Source organism: Lissotriton helveticus, chromosome 1_1 (assembly GCF_964261635.1).
Source record: "Lissotriton helveticus chromosome 1_1, aLisHel1.1, whole genome shotgun sequence".
Lineage (NCBI taxonomy): Eukaryota > Metazoa > Chordata > Amphibia > Caudata > Salamandridae > Lissotriton > Lissotriton helveticus.
The window spans coordinates 54,845,622-54,861,689 of NC_136057.1; the positions used below are offsets into that span (position 1 = coordinate 54,845,622).

At 45.2% G+C, this 16,068-nt stretch overlaps 1 pseudogene across 1 annotated transcript in view; it reads left to right on the plus strand.

Annotated features, from left to right (window-relative positions):
* The window catches only part of LOC144758185 (uncharacterized), a 49,633-nt pseudogene that overhangs the window by 7,217 nt on the left and 26,348 nt on the right, over positions 1 to 16,068 (plus strand). Inside the window, exon 2 of the transcript XR_013595596.1 lies at positions 601 to 2,083. The product of XR_013595596.1 is annotated as an uncharacterized LOC144758185 (transcript). The remainder of the gene's footprint in view (positions 1 to 600; positions 2,084 to 16,068) is intronic.

Genomic DNA, 16,068 nt, shown 5'->3' on the forward strand with positions numbered 1-16,068 from the left:
GATCAGGTGGACGCAGCTTTGGTACAAGCTCCTTTCATCGGGAAATCTGACAGCCCACAAGCCTATTCAGACTAGATTCTTCCCCGTTATGGTTCGTTTTCTCCTCTTTTATGTATTTCTGATTCAGTGCCAAGAAACCCCAAGTTGAACATGCTCTCTATATATGCAATGACATAACAAGCGTTTGTAGATCCTGTAGAGGTTTGGTATGTTGGCGTGCGCTTCAGTCACTGAACTGAATACTGCAAAAGAGAGGTGTACAGTGCAAGTGAGGATGATAGCGCACTCTGGTCTGCTAGGGTATTACAAACCTTTCATTGCTGCAAGGCTGTTACAGTATTCTCTTTTTGTGGTAGCACAGTGTACAATTTGAGCAGATCAAGGAACAGACGTAATGTTGGAAACACATTTCAAATCCGTGCCTTTCATAATATATGAACTATGTTGCGGGTGTTGTGACATTTTAAGGATTCATTTTTTTCTGGTTTTAGAAGTGAGCAATTTTCTCATCACACTGAGGTTGGTGAGACAGGAAGGAGTATTTTGACCCAACTGTCCTGTGATAATGTGTTCTCTTTCCTCTTTTCCTCTCCTCTGCAGACACTTGAGACTTGAACATCAATTTACCAGAATGGGCAGAAGACGGGCTCCAGAAAAGAAAGTGACAGCGCAGTGTTCACTTGAATCCACAAGACCTACAGTCCCATATTTACCTCTCCATGACGTCTCAACTTCAGGATTTCGAAAAGATACGCAGAGGGACAATGACCTGGAACCGCTTTCGGAGAACCTGCCCCACATTATCCTTCTATCCATGCTGGAGGAGTTGGAAGCAAAACTGGATAACTTGATGAATACTGTGGAGGACGTACCTTCTAGAGTCGCTGGGCTGATTAAGAAAATCTGGATAGAAAAGGATCAAGGTTCCCTAGATAATGCTGGAGTGACGTTGAAGGTGGTCTATCCGGCGAGTATTAGAGATTGTGCTGTTAGCCGGTCTCCTGCGACACCTCAACTGGACAGGTCAGAGGAGCCGAGCTTGTGTCTTCAGCCGGTGTCTCTGATGAGCATGCACCAAAGCTGGACTGTACGCTCTCCTCGCCAACTGATGTTCAAGGGCGTCCAGAGGAGCCAAGCCTTTGTCTACAGCCAATGTTTCCTGATCGACATCACCCACAGCAGGACCAGTGCGTGCAACCTGGGTTTCTAGGTAGAAATGGAGTACAGCAGGATTGTCCTCTATCCCGGTGCCCTCAGACAGATCCTCCATGCAGATCACAGGAGGCAAAGCTGTGTCTTCCCTCAGAATTTGTTGATGGGCAGAGACCTGAGCAAGACCAGAGCGTCCAGTCAGCGTTCCCAGAAGAGTGGGAGCCAGATGAGCCCCTGAAGCAAGAACCATCCCCATTGTCTGCTAATAGCTGGGACCAGCAACAGAACCTCTGACCACACCCACTATTTCCTGATAGACACGAACCACAGCAAAACCACCGTATACACCCTGCTCTGCCAGATGGGAATGGACCTGATGATCCCTTGGAAGAAGAATTGATGAGTTCTGATTTCCAAGTTCGCCAGGAGAACCAGTGCCTACAACCTGTGTCACCTGATGGGAAGTCATCAGACGAACACTTAGAGTCTGGGCTATTGTCCTTTGATGAGTTGGGGTCACAACAAACCCAGTGCCTACAGCAACACCTATGTTTGAAGCAGGAACTTCCTTATGTGCAGGATCCAATCGTGAACTATGAGCTGGAATCTATGCGCCCTGAAGCACAGGAACCAGATAAAAATGACAATCTAGAACCGGCCTGTACAGATGCACATGGTTCAGATCAGAATCGCAAGCTAAAACCTCTCTGTACTGATGCAGAGGGTTCAGATCAGAACTACATACTCGAACCACTGCACCCTGAATCACAGCATCAACATCAGAACTGCAAGGCAGAACTGCTCTGTCCTGATGAGCGGGGTAAGTCTGTGCCTCCATCATTCCTAGGACTGGATACAAATACTGCAGATGAAGACTCAATGGAGAGAGGAAATACAAAATCACATTTATTGCTGTTCGAAGCTACCCCAGGTATGTGTTTCACTATAAATAGTCTCTCGGAGTGCATACTAACACATGTAACCTCTTCAAAATGCGTATGGGCAGATTTTAGAAAGTCTCTGAAGGGAGGATTATGGTTTGGATGGAACCCACTGAGCGATACTGACCCCCAGCCTCAACAGCAGGGCTGACCAGGGATGTTGTTGTCACTGCAGGGTTCTCCAGGAGTGCACACCACCTGGTGATAGACAGATACACAAAGGTTTTGGAACTATGAGGTGACTTGCAATAATCTTATTATATGCACCAGATGGTACTTTATCCCATATAATACATGGTCACACCATCACCTTTCCCACAAACCTTGGTGCGTAGCTCCTATATATGCAGCAGCTAACATGTTTGCAAACATGAAGAATGAACTTAAAACCTCTTGTGCAAAAGTAAAAATAAAAACTGTTAGATATTTGTTGCAAAAAGATGTTAGAAACAGTTCAATAAATGTCCATTGAAAAAAAAAAAGCTGCAGTAGCTTCGAACGTGTAGAAACATGTAGAAAGATTCCACCCTTCCTTCATCTAAGGAAACTAATAAACATATTCTCTCTGCTTCTCATAGTAAACTAGTAACATACAGCAGAAGTAATAAAAGCAAAGTTCTGTTTGTTGCTTTAAACAGCTGCTTCAATTATGCTTCGTGACTTGACCTTCTTTTCACATCAGCTGCTGGCGCTGGCAGCAGGCATTGTGTCCTCAGAACTCGACTGTAATAACTTATAAAAGCCGAGTTCTGACGTCTCTTCTTCATAATCACTGACTTGGTGCATCACAAATTCCTGATTATAAAGAAATTAGAGACTGCCATTTACACAGGGATTACAGAATCCCATGTCATATAATTATATATATAGACATATAATAACTTTGGCACAGTTCAATGAATATGCACAAAACTACTTGGGATTGGCATGGCTAGTTTCATGCAGTGTTTTTTTGTGGTCCTCAAATTAAGCCACTAATCATTTAACTCGCGGACCCAAATGTAAAAATATATTGGATCCGATTGGATGAGGGAGCTTGTTCGCCCATCCCTTTCGGATATATAAACCCAAAGTTGGGTCTACGGACCTGAAGCTCCCTGATTGGCTGGCTACCTCTTGAACCATTACATGATGAAGAGACTTGTTCCCCGCATTCTGTAAAAATACTAAAGAAGCATAAAGAGCCGTGGTGCCGTCCTGTCTCTTCCTGATTCAGAAAAGGGGGTGGTGATGAACAGAGTGCCTGAATTAAGCAGACCACTCTTACCCAGTCCAAAGATCAGGGCTTGATCCATCACCGTTTTTTAGCTCACTGCACCATCCCAGCTCAGAACTTGGCTATATGCAAATTAGTCCGTTCCTGTCCCAGTGCATGATGGGAACAGGACAAACCAAACTACCAAGCCACTTCTTATACTGGGAAGGAAACAAGCTACCGGGGACCGGTTTCTGGCATTTCAGCCTCGTCGGCCCGGCTTGCTTGAATCCTGATGGTGCAATGAGCAAGGGACTCACATCTGAGTATACCCTTCCACGCTTATGGTGGACAAAATGATTCAGAAAAGGGGGTGGTGATGAACAGAGTGCCTGAATTAAGCAGACCACTCTTACCCAGTCCAAAGATCAGGGCTTGATCCATCACCGTTTTTTAGCTCACTGCACCATCCCAGCTCAGAACTTGGCTATATGCAAATTAGTCCGTTCCTGTCCCAGTGCATGATGGGAACAGGACAAACCAAACTACCAAGCCACTTCTTATACTGGGAAGGAAACAAGCTACCGGGGACCGGTTTCTGGCATTTCAGCCTCGTCGGCCCGGCTTGCTTGAATCCTGATGGTGCAATGAGCAAGGGACTCACATCTGAGTATACCCTTCCACGCTTATGGTGGACAAAATGATTCAGAAAAGGGGGTGGTGATGAACAGAGTGCCTGAATTAAGCAGACCACTCTTACCCAGTCCAAAGATCAGGGCTTGATCCATCACCGTTTTTTAGCTCACTGCACCATCCCAGCTCAGAACTTGGCTATATGCAAATTAGTCCGTTCCTGTCCCAGTGCATGATGGGAACAGGACAAACCAAACTACCAAGCCACTTCTTATACTGGGAAGGAAACAAGCTACCGGGGACCGGTTTCTGGCATTTCAGCCTCGTCGGCCCGGCTTGCTTGAATCCTGATGGTGCAATGAGCAAGGGACTCACATCTGAGTATACCCTTCCACGCTTATGGTGGACAAAATGATTCAGAAAAGGGGGTGGTGATGAACAGAGTGCCTGAATTAAGCAGACCACTCTTACCCAGTCCAAAGATCAGGGCTTGATCCATCACCGTTTTTTAGCTCACTGCACCATCCCAGCTCAGAACTTGGCTATATGCAAATTAGTCCGTTCCTGTCCCAGTGCATGATGGGAACAGGACAAACCAAACTACCAAGCCACTTCTTATACTGGGAAGGAAACAAGCTACCGGGGACCGGTTTCTGGCATTTCAGCCTCGTCGGCCCGGCTTGCTTGAATCCTGATGGTGCAATGAGCAAGGGACTCACATCTGAGTATACCCTTCCACGCTTATGGTGGACAAAATGATTCAGAAAAGGGGGTGGTGATGAACAGAGTGCCTGAATTAAGCAGACCACTCTTACCCAGTCCAAAGATCAGGGCTTGATCCATCACCGTTTTTTAGCTCACTGCACCATCCCAGCTCAGAACTTGGCTATATGCAAATTAGTCCGTTCCTGTCCCAGTGCATGATGGGAACAGGACAAACCAAACTACCAAGCCACTTCTTATACTGGGAAGGTGTGGCAGGGTATACTCAGACATGAGTCCCTTTCTCACTGCTCCATCAGGATTCAAGCAAGCCGGGCCGAAGAGGCTGAAATGCCAGAAACCGGTCCCCGGTAGCTTGTCTCCTTTCTGGTGAAGAATTGGCTTGGTAGTTTGGTCTGCCCTGTTCCCATGATGCACTGGGCCAGGGACAGACTAATTTGCATATAGCCAGGTTCTGAGCTGGGATGGGGCAGTGAGATAAATAACGGTGATGGATCAAGCCCTGATCTTTGGACTGGGTAAGAGTGGTCTGCTTAATTCAGACACTCTGTTCATCACCACCCCCTTTTCTGTATCGTTTTTGGCCACTATAGGTGTGGCAGGGTATACTCAGACATGAGTCCCTTTCTCACTGCTCCATCAGGATTCAAGCAAGCCGGGCCGAAGAGGCTGAAATGCCAGAAACCGGTCCCCGGTAGCTTGTCTCCTTTCTGGTGAAGAATTGGCTTGGTAGTTTGGTCTGCCCTGTTCCCATGATGCACTGGGCCAGGGACAGACTAATTTGCATATAGCCAGGTTCTGAGCTGGGATGGGGCAGTGAGATAAATAACGGTGATGGATCAAGCCCTGATCTTTGGACTGGGTAAGAGTGGTCTGCTTAATTCAGACACTCTGTTCATCACCACCCCCTTTTCTGTATCGTTTTTGGCCACTATAGGTGTGGCAGGGTATACTCAGACATGAGTCCCTTTCTCACTGCTCCATCAGGATTCAAGCAAGCCGGGCCGAAGAGGCTGAAATGCCAGAAACCGGTCCCCGGTAGCTTGTCTCCTTTCTGGTGAAGAATTGGCTTGGTAGTTTGGTCTGCCCTGTTCCCATGATGCACTGGGCCAGGGACAGACTAATTTGCATATAGCCAGGTTCTGAGCTGGGATGGGGCAGTGAGATAAATAACGGTGATGGATCAAGCCCTGATCTTTGGACTGGGTAAGAGTGGTCTGCTTAATTCAGACACTCTGTTCATCACCACCCCCTTTTCTGTATCGTCCTGTCTCTTCCTGGCACAGGGGCTGCCTAATGTTAAAATGTAGAAAGAAATTGCTGATTTTGAACAGAAGTTGGATTCCCCATCATGACCCTTGAGGTCCGCAAACCTTAGGCAGGTGTGTGCGCAGGTACAGTAATTTGCCTTGTACCCTGGTGGGCATTTGGGATGTTCGGAGACCTGCTGCTCGGTCCGAAACCCTATCGATATCCAATAAGGATACACAAGTTTGCAAGGGTCCGAGAACCCCAAGAAAGTGTCCGGAACCCTTAAAAATTTAAAATAAAGAAACATAAGCCAGGCCCTTTAGGGATTCCCCTGCTGTGCCCAGGCACAGTTGAACACCTGTGCCTGCTTGGAGTTGGCTGTAGGGAACTGTTGCGTGTGAATATTATGAAAAAAACACCCACTGAAAACAAGCATTGTCAAAACAAATAGGTGTTTCCTATCCGAAAGTTATTGGCTTTGGCAACGAGTTTCAGCCATTATGTACACGAGTGTGACTGCTGTTCGACATGGCTAAAAGTTAGTGGCACGAGGTTGGTGGGGTAGGTAGAAGGGGGATAGATTGGGGTAGAGTGGAATGGGGTAGATTGGAGTCAAGTGGGGTTGATTGAATTGAGGTAGATTTGGGTGGAGTGGAGTAGATTGAGGTGGAGTAGGATGGATCGGGGTGGATTGGAGTGGGATAGATTGGGAAAGAGTGGGGTGGAATGAGGTAGATTGGAGTAGAGTGGAGAAGACTGGAGTGGAGTAGATTAGCGTGCAGTATATTGGGGTAGTTTGGATTGCGGTACATTTGACTGGAGTAGAATGGAGTGGAGTTATATAGAATGGTTTAGGGTAGATTGGGTTGGGGTGGGGTAGAGTGTGGTGGAATTGATGGGAGTAGATTTGAGTGGGGTAGATTGGATGGGGTAGATTGGGATAGGTACGTTTGGAATGGAGTGGTGTAGGATAGATTGGAGTAGGGTGGAGTGGATTAGATTCGACTGGAATGAGGAAGGTTTGGGTAGAGTTGGGTGGAGTAGAATTGGTTAGATTGGAGTGGAGCTTTTTTGGGGTAGATTAGGATGGAGTGGAAAGGGTTTAGATTGGGTGGAGTGGGGTAGATTACAGTGGAGTGCAGTAGATTATGGTAGATTGAAGTTGGATAGATTGTGGTAGTTTGGAGTGGGTAGATTGTGGTATGAGTGTAGTTGAGTTGAATAGATTGCAGTTGGATAAATTGAAATGGAGTTTGGTAAATTGGACTGAAGTAGAGTGAGGTAGGTTGGGGTGAAGTCAGTTAGATTGGAGTAGATTAGAGTTGGGGTAGATTGAAGTGGAGTGGGGTAGACTGGGTTACATTGGAGCAGAGTGGGGTAGATTGAGTAAGAGTGGGGTAGATTGCGGTGGGTAAATTGGTAATGGATAGATTGGAATGGGTTGAATTGGAGGTGGATGGATTGGGGCACTTTGGAGGGGAGTGGGATAGATTTGAGTGGAGTGGGGTGGATTGGAGTGGAGTGGGGTGGATTGGAGTGGAGTAAGTGGTGTGGAGTAGAGAGCGTGGAGTGTTGTTTCATGGAGTGAGTGGCATAGATTGGAGTGGAGTGGCATAGTGTGGAGTATACTTGGTGTGGTAGCGCACCGCCATTACAGACAATACATTTTCAATTGAAATGATCATTACATTTACATCGAAATATGGTTTTACTGCACATAAATGATAATGTTTGCAAATGTCATCCCCTAGTGTATTAATGTGTTAAAATCTTATTCAAATATTTTTCTCCACACTTCAGTAATCCAAAACAAATGTGCTTCATTAGTACTAATTCTGATATATTCTGAAACATCAGCCCAGTTCTTTTTTTTTTTTAGGTCTTGCCGCAACAGCGCTTAACTTTGTGGGCTTACTGCCCACCCATTGCTTTTTATTTGTTTCTTCGAATCTCCTTTAAACAGCCTTGTTTCCAAATGGCTAATCTTTCCTAATTGTCCCTCCTTTTCGTAGATTGTTCCCTCCCACAGAGCACCGCCCGTTACTTGTATTCTTGCATTGGTCCCATATTATCAACTGCTTTAGGCACTTTTTCTTTTTTCTTTGTCTAGGAGCACTTCATATGCGCACTTTTTTCACTCGCTCAAAGCTTTTTTGTAAACGGCTGTAATTCTTGTTCATATCTCGTCACATTTGCTGTTCATTCACAGACCGAGATCAAATGTCAGACGATGTTTCCCCTAAACAGCCTGTTCCTTCTCTGACTTCCAAGTAAGAGAGCCAGTTCCTCACCGTCTCACTCATCGCTGCTTGCCTCTCCTTGCTTGTTATTTATAAAAGCAAATGACTTCATTTTCTTGCCTTCACCGCCTCCCCTTCGCATAATGGTAGCAGCTGTTTCAACTAAAGTGCTCATGTCTACTGCTGCCGACCAGAAACTTCACTGTCGACTGTAAAGTTGGCACCTAAGGTACTGGAAGGACGGCTTGGGGTGGAGGGGACATTGGCATGTACAGTGGCCCGTGCCATTGAAGCATCTTCTGGCAGCTCTCACCAGCAGCATCATGACGCGACCCTGCCACATCTGTACGACGTTTCCGGGCCAAAAACAGTATAGGATAATAGCTATAAATTCTGTAACCAGTCTGTTTGCTACATACAATCCAATGTACTAAATGATATGAGGTCTTCTTAGTACATGTATTTCTAAAATGTCACATGTTGTAATATTTAGGACACATACTATTGTAATGCAAGTTGATCTCTAGTAATGTTTAGGACATGTATTATTTGTAAAGTAGAAATGCTTTCCACTTAAAAGTGAATATATATACTTGGTAGTTTGTTTAAAGGACTAATCAAACCAAATGTCAGAAGTACAATGCTATAGAATTGTGAATCACTCTGATACCCAGTTGGGTCATGTTTGCGCTATATAAAACACTGAATTAATAAATAAATAACACACCTGAGTGCGGGGAGATCCCCTCCACACACACCTGGGGCCTGCTGTGAAGAAGGTGTGTGAGGGCTGAAAAATTACCTTCATGTCCTGCAATGCCAGCACCCTCGATGCTGCCTGCATGGTGGCCATATTGAAGCAGAAAATCATCAGGACATCCCAGGCATTTACACCCAATACCGTGAAAGACGGCAAGCCCGTGGGCTGATTTGGAAATTATTGGGCACTTTGCTAGTGGTATCTTTAGGAAAATAATCAAATACCGGCGGCGAGGCCAAACTACTTTTCAAAAATAACATCCTCACACTGGGGAGAGACTTCTCAGGCTCTGATTGTGGGCTGGGATTCCCTGCAACAGAGAGCAACCATATCTAGTTTCTTATCAGACTAATAGTTCCCATTCCCGGCGTTCAGAAAAAAATGTAATATCAGCATTTTTAGGTGCAGTACCTAAGGAGCTTATTGATGGCACAGTAATAACTCTCCGTTCCCGGCATTCTATTTTCATTAATCATATCCACAACATTTGATTGAAATTCAAAGGGTAGGCCTCATTAAATACGTGTCAATCTTTGTAACCCGGCAAAATGCAGTAGGATATTTATTTTTCGACTGATGGTGTGGGGCACTGCTAAAAGTCATTTGCAAAGTCAGTAGGTTCACAAGGCAAGACCAATTGGCTTTGCCAGTGCTTGTTTTTTGTCGTGTGCTAGGAAAACAATCTTACACCTTCTCCTCTTGTATGGATACTCAGCAGAATTGTCACATACATTCTCTCACTTTGAAGTCATTGGAAGAAAAGTAAACACCAAGCTTTCTCAAAGAAAGAGCTTGACATTTGACCTCTGTCTTTGAATGCACAGCAAATGTGACCAGATAAAAACAAGATTTAAAGGCCTTTTTAAAGAAAGCGTGCTTGTGGAAGAATACAGTAAACAAGGTTTGAGCAGCGGGAGGGACGGATGTGAATTACAAATCACAAATCCAATGGTAAGGAATGGGTGGAATGTATTCCCACTGATGCTTCCTGAATATCCTCAAAATGTCTTTAGCGCAGTCTGGTAGTCTTGGATCTAAAGCACAAAGGTCACGTTGAAGTTTATTATTGGGATTGCTTTTAACATCTTAAATTATTTTTAAAAATTATTTGCAACTCACTTAAACCATGGTGTCTCTGTCTCTTTCTCTCCCTCTCTTTCTCTGTTTCTCTTTCTTTCTAGCCTTCTCTCTTTCTCTCTATCTTTGTCTCTCTCTGTCACTCTTTCTCTGTTTCTCTGTTTGTCTTTCTCTTTCTTTCTATCTTTCTTCCTTTCTATTTCTCTTTCTCTCTCACTCTCTCTCTCTCTTCTGCTCTTCCTTCTTTCCCTCCCACGTAGTTTGTGGTTATAAGAGTTTCTTTTGAAAAGCAATTATTTCTTTTCAAAAAGAGTTTTTTTCTGGTTCCTCTTTATTATACCAAATGTGTTTATTTTTGTGGTTTTATATAGTACAATCTTTGCTGAAGGGCATTGAAGCACTTTTCTAAAGAAGAAAGACCAAAATGCAGATTAGCTGTGCCATAAAATAACAGATAAGCAATAGACTAATCCCACAGTTCACGTCAGGGGAGAAAGTTCAAACAGTTAATATCTGGATACATTGGAAAAGTGGATGAAGAAAAGTGACCACAGATTTATTATTCAGAGCGTCTCTCAAATAGGAGGATTTTGAGTTTATAATTGTGGCAAGACTTGTGGTTGTTCAAGGTGGTTGTGGGAGGGAGTTCAAGATCCTTGTAGCGCTGGCAGAGAAGGTGAGCTTTATAAAGCGTTCTTGCCTGAATGCCGCTTGTTCCAGCAGGACGACTTTACGAATTCTCGATCCTTATTCAGAAACCGGGATTTTTAGTTTTTCAACCACGTAGGAGGGTGTGGAGTTGTGGAGGGCTTTGTGGGTGATGCATTCAGTGTTACATTGGTCTGCTGCTTCAATTGGAAGCCATTGTAGGATGCGAAGTATAGAAGAAATGCGATTTAAAAACTTTGTGACCTGCCACAAAGTGTATAACTGTGTGAAGCATTTTCTCAGTGATGCTAATTTTCTCGGGGAAGGCCAGACAGGAAAGAGTTCCAATAATCCAGTCTGAAAAGTACCAGCGTATGGACTTCTAAGTTTGTCAGGCACTCTTGTGCATTGATGAGACTTGCTTCTGAAGGTATATGTGAATAAATATAGGTCTGTAATTGTTAAGGTTGTTCTAGTCGGCGTCTGTGTTGTTTGATGAGGGGGTGACTTGGCCGAGTTTGAGGGATGTTGGCATGGAGCTTCACGAAAAGGAGGAGTTGATGATTTTGGTCCATGCAGGCGAGATATGATGTGACTGAGATTCTTGATACGCTCAGGAGGGAGAAGATCGGAAAGGTGCGATGTTGGTTTCATGCAAGCGAGTAATTTGAGCTCTTCTTCTTGAAATAGTCGAATTCAGTCCAACTGACATAGGGTGAGTTTGGTGAGACGACCATTAGTTGGAGGTAGGGCCGTGGGTAGACACTCTTTGCTAGGGGGGACATCTTTGGTGTAGGACGGAGAGATGGGTGGGTCAAGAGAGATTTCAATGTTAGAATTTTTTCAGAGAAGAATGTTCATTTATTAACCCCTACCGCGCTACCGCGTTTTCCCGCTGTGCGCTGAAATTTAAAAAATGGCTTGTTTGTGACAAAGCCAGCTCGTCATCCGCGCAGCGCAGGTAACGCTGATGACGAGCTGGCTTTGTCATCAGCGCCGAAGGGGTTAAGCGTTGAGGGAAAGAGGAGGTTTGCTGTTTGATGATGTTCAGAAGGTCTTTAGGTCTGTTCCTAGAACCGTCAAGTTGGGCTCAGGAAAAGGGGAATTTTTCTCTGAAGATATGTTTTTTGTATTTTATGCGTTTATCTCCCGGTATCGCAAGATGTGTTAACAAGGTTTGTTGTCTCCAGTTTCTTACAGCCAATCGGAGTTGTTGCCTCTTTGTTAAGGTTGTTGTTAAACCAAGCTCTAGAAGGAATACTTCTTGATTTCTTGAGTTTCAAAGGGGCATCTATGTCAAGTTGTTCTCCCATTTTTCTGTTGTAGTGGGCGGTGAGATCATCACTTTGGAATTTGGGAACTGACTAATGCTTCTAACTCTGCCTGGGAGATTCAATGTATGTTCCTCGCTCAGTGCTTGTACCAGGTATTTTGGGGGTGGGCCTTTGGTTGGATGGCGTTGAGATTGAAAAGAATTAGGTGGTGGTCATTTCAGTCGGTGGGTAGGATAGAATCGAGGGATAAGGTGTTCTGCTTAGAGATGATTGCATCAAGGGTAGAGCCCTTGGTATGAGTTTGTTTATTGTAGTGTTGGGTGAGATTGTTCGCTTCCAGGAGGGTGGATAGGGCTTGTACTGTTGGATCATCGGCATTGTTCAAGTGCAGGTTCAGGTCTCCTAGTCGTCTGCGCTGCCTTTAAGGTAGTTTTGCGTTAATAGGTTTGCTTAGTCCTCAAAGATTTGTCATTTTTCACCAGGAGGGTGTTAGATGACATGAATTTTGATAGAGTTGGAGCCTTTGGACGAGAGTTGAACTCTTACATATTCAAAGGTAGGGTATTTCGTGTTGAGGAATGGAGTTAAGCACAGATAGTTTTTGTGTATAATGGTTAATCCACCGCCAATTTGATTTGATTTGATTTAATTATTTGTATAGCGCTTGAATCACCCCCTGGGGGGGTATCTCGGTGCTTAGAAGCGCAGCATAGGTAGTTAAAGGGGGGTTAGAACAGGGCAGTTTTCAATAGTCATCTGAATTTAAGATGGTCCGGGCACTGTCTTAGGCCAGCGGTAGTTGATTCCAGATGAGGGGTGCTTGGTACAAGAAGGACCTGCCTCCGGATCTAGCCTTTTTAATGTTGGGGGTTTTGAGGAGCGATTGGGAGCTGGAGCACAAAGTACTAGTTTCTCTACTAGATAGGGAGGGCCATTGCCCCAGATAGCTGGGGGGAGCATTCAGAACCGTACGGGCGGCTGTGTTCTGTATCATTTGCAATCGGTTTAAGGAGGACTCATTTGCTGCGATCAATAGGGCGTTGCAATTGTCTAGCTTGCTTAGTAACAGGGCCTGTGTTAGGGTTTTCCTTGTTGTGCCGGGGAGATAAGGGAAACCATGATTTTGGCAGGTATGGTATCAAGTGGGGAGCCTGATTTTATGGCCATCATGGCGGTTTTGGTTTCTTCGCGGGTTAGAGGGGGGAAATTTAAAAGGGTGTCAGGGTTCGGTATGGGTCTAGCGGGGGTGTCAGGAGTGAAATCTGGGGGAGAGGGAGGTTTAGTAGTAAAAATATTATTGTAGATGTTTTCAATTTTTTGTATAAAGTGGTTACTAATTTTATCACATAGCGTTTGGGAGGTAGTGTCTTCTGATTCACAGGCTTTGGGGTTTGTGAAGGTTTTCTGGATTTGGTACATAGCTTTGGGCGAATTGTCAGCCTGGCTAAGTTGGAGGACTATGTGTGCTTTACGTGCGATTTTAATGTTTTTGGGATACAGGGTAAGGGTGGCCTTGAGGTTTTCCTTGTTGACTGAGAGGTTGGTGCGACGCCATTTCCTTTCAAGATTTTGACACCCTGTTCTTTCTTTCTGGAGTTTTATGGAGAACCACGCCGCCTGAAGGGCTTTGGTTTTGGGGTGCCCCACTTTTACCGGTGCGATCCGGTCAATGACATCTAGGATAGATTCATTAAAAAGGGAGAGGCTATCTTCAGTGTTATTACATGGCCAGTTTTTGGTGATCGCGAAGGTGGCTGGGTTGACTCTGTGCCATTGTCTGAACTGCAATTGTTTGCGTGGGATTGGCTGTTGGCATGCCTTGGGGTCCTCCAGTTGGAGGTGGATGATTGCATGGTCTGTCCAGCTGACTGATATCGGGGTTTCGCATGTGAGGAAGGTGGAATTGGTGAAAACCACATCTAAAGCGTGACCAGCTGAGTGAGACGGACCATTGCTAATTTTAGTGAGATTGAGTGTGGCAAGGTCAGAGAGGAAGGATATAGTGTCTGTCTTGTCAAGGTTCTCGCTATGGATGTTGAAATCCCCCAAGAGTATGAAGTTGTTAGAGGAAATCACGTGTGGGGCTATAAGTTCCATGAGGGTGAGGGAGAAGTCGGCTAGGGGTTCTGGGGGCGGTAAACCAGAGCCCCTTTCCGGAAAAAGGAAAATAGATAATTTTGTTTAGTGGCTTGGATTAGGATGTTCCCATTTCTGTAAGTAGTTATGGACCGATCTCTGCTAAAGTTCTGGGATAGGGATATAGTTTGTTTAGATCCATAAGGGACATTGGTAGCATTATTACATGAAAGCGTTGAATGACGTTTTCTTTCCTTTTGGCGGGTTTCGGAGTGTAGAAGATGAAGTCCATTTTAAGACTTGCGTGTGTTGTATTGTAGAAGATGTCTGTTATTAGTGTCTCTGGGTGTTCTTTAAGGATTTTGTGTTTGTACTTTTTAGCAGCATGTTTGGAGAGGTTTTGCAGAAATGAGTTGGGGGGTGTATCTTTCCACGCTCCCGAAGTTGAAGTGATACTCAGAAGTTGTTTCTGGAGATAACCAAAGTTAGACTTCAGGAGAAGCATTCAGAGGTGTGCATAGTGGTCAAGAGGCGGCCTCCAATAGCTGAGATCGCTGCCTGATTGTAACATTGGGCCCTTTAGTGGCCGGTTGGTGGGCACTTCTTTGGAAGAGTAGGATGCAAGTGTCAGAGGCTTGTGAAGAAGGTCACCAAGGCGATCTGGTAGGATCCCTTTGAGGAAAAGGGGGCCTTGAATGCCGAAAAGCGCCAGTGGGCGTGTTGATGTCACTGGGTTCTTAGTGGCCATGGTATCTAGGAGCTGGAGGTTGTGATGGAGCTTATTGGTCAGTCTGCAGAAACGTCCTTTATATTCGAGGGCATATATACAAGTTATACACCCAAATTATAGGTAGTATATCAATATCAGCATAGACTAGTAGACATCACAAAGGATGGGTCACTGCTATAGGCACATGGTAGGATAGGAAGCAGCATCAACTTGAGATGACAGTATATGCACGAGATAATATTGGAAGAAGATGGGCAAAACAATCACCATGTAGGCTTAGAATATCAGTGTAGATAGAAAGACACAGTATACTCGCAAGAGAACATCTTGCACTTTGACACAGTGGAACTTCGTTGAGAGTTCATTTTAATGGTGAGATATGTTAGGAGGGGTCACTAGGTGTCAGTGATGTAAATTGTCTCTGACACTGTAATTTTGCGGGACTTTGTTGAGAGTTGTTTTTACTGGCATGAAGTAATAGAAGGGACAGTAGGTGGCACTGGGACCTCATTAGGTCTCCGCCTGTGAAAGACTGCGCACATGCGCATTCGAGCTGGCGAGACTTAATGGGATAGAGAGAACATCACTAGCGAGGTTAAGCCCCTCTTCCCCATTGGCTAGCCTCCTAAACGGTAGCCAGCCATTGGAGAAGAGGTCTTAGTGACGTTCTTCTTTCTATTTAAGCCCCGTCCTTTTCAGACTGGGTGACTTGACTTACTGCTGAAGTAAAAGGTTCCTTATCTTCTTTATGGGTACATATGGCCTCATAAAGAAGATAAGGAACCTTTTACCGCAGCATGAAGTCAGGTCGCCCAGTCTGAAAAGAACGGGGCTTAGAGACAAAAGGCTCAAGGTAATGTCTTGTCCTTCCATCGCTATGCATGCCAGACAGGCATTTGCGGGTCCAATGACGTCCCTGAAACAGGCCTTTGTCACACAAGGTGGAAACCTCGGAACGGCTGGAAAAGTCATCCAGGGACCTCTAACAGCGCTGCAATGTCACGCCACTATACAAACGTAAGACATAAGAATATTGCTCACTTCCCAGGAGAGGCTTGTGCAGGCCCATTGGCTACTCAAATCCAGACCCTGGCTCTGTGTACCACAACAGAGCCCTGTGTCTACCACTGAAAGCCAGATGCAGGCCCTGGGTCGCCTACGGTCGCAGGCCTCTGCTACAAAACATAGCCCCGCGGCCCTACCAAAAGAAAACTGCCTCAGTTATACCGTGCTGCGTGGACCAGCACACCCAACACCTCTGCACGGGCCTCTGTCACACAATAGTGCCCGCTGTCATGGGAAATAATTACTGTACTCGGTGCGTGCAGCACGCAGGCGGCGATACTTTTTCCATTTTAAACTAGGCTT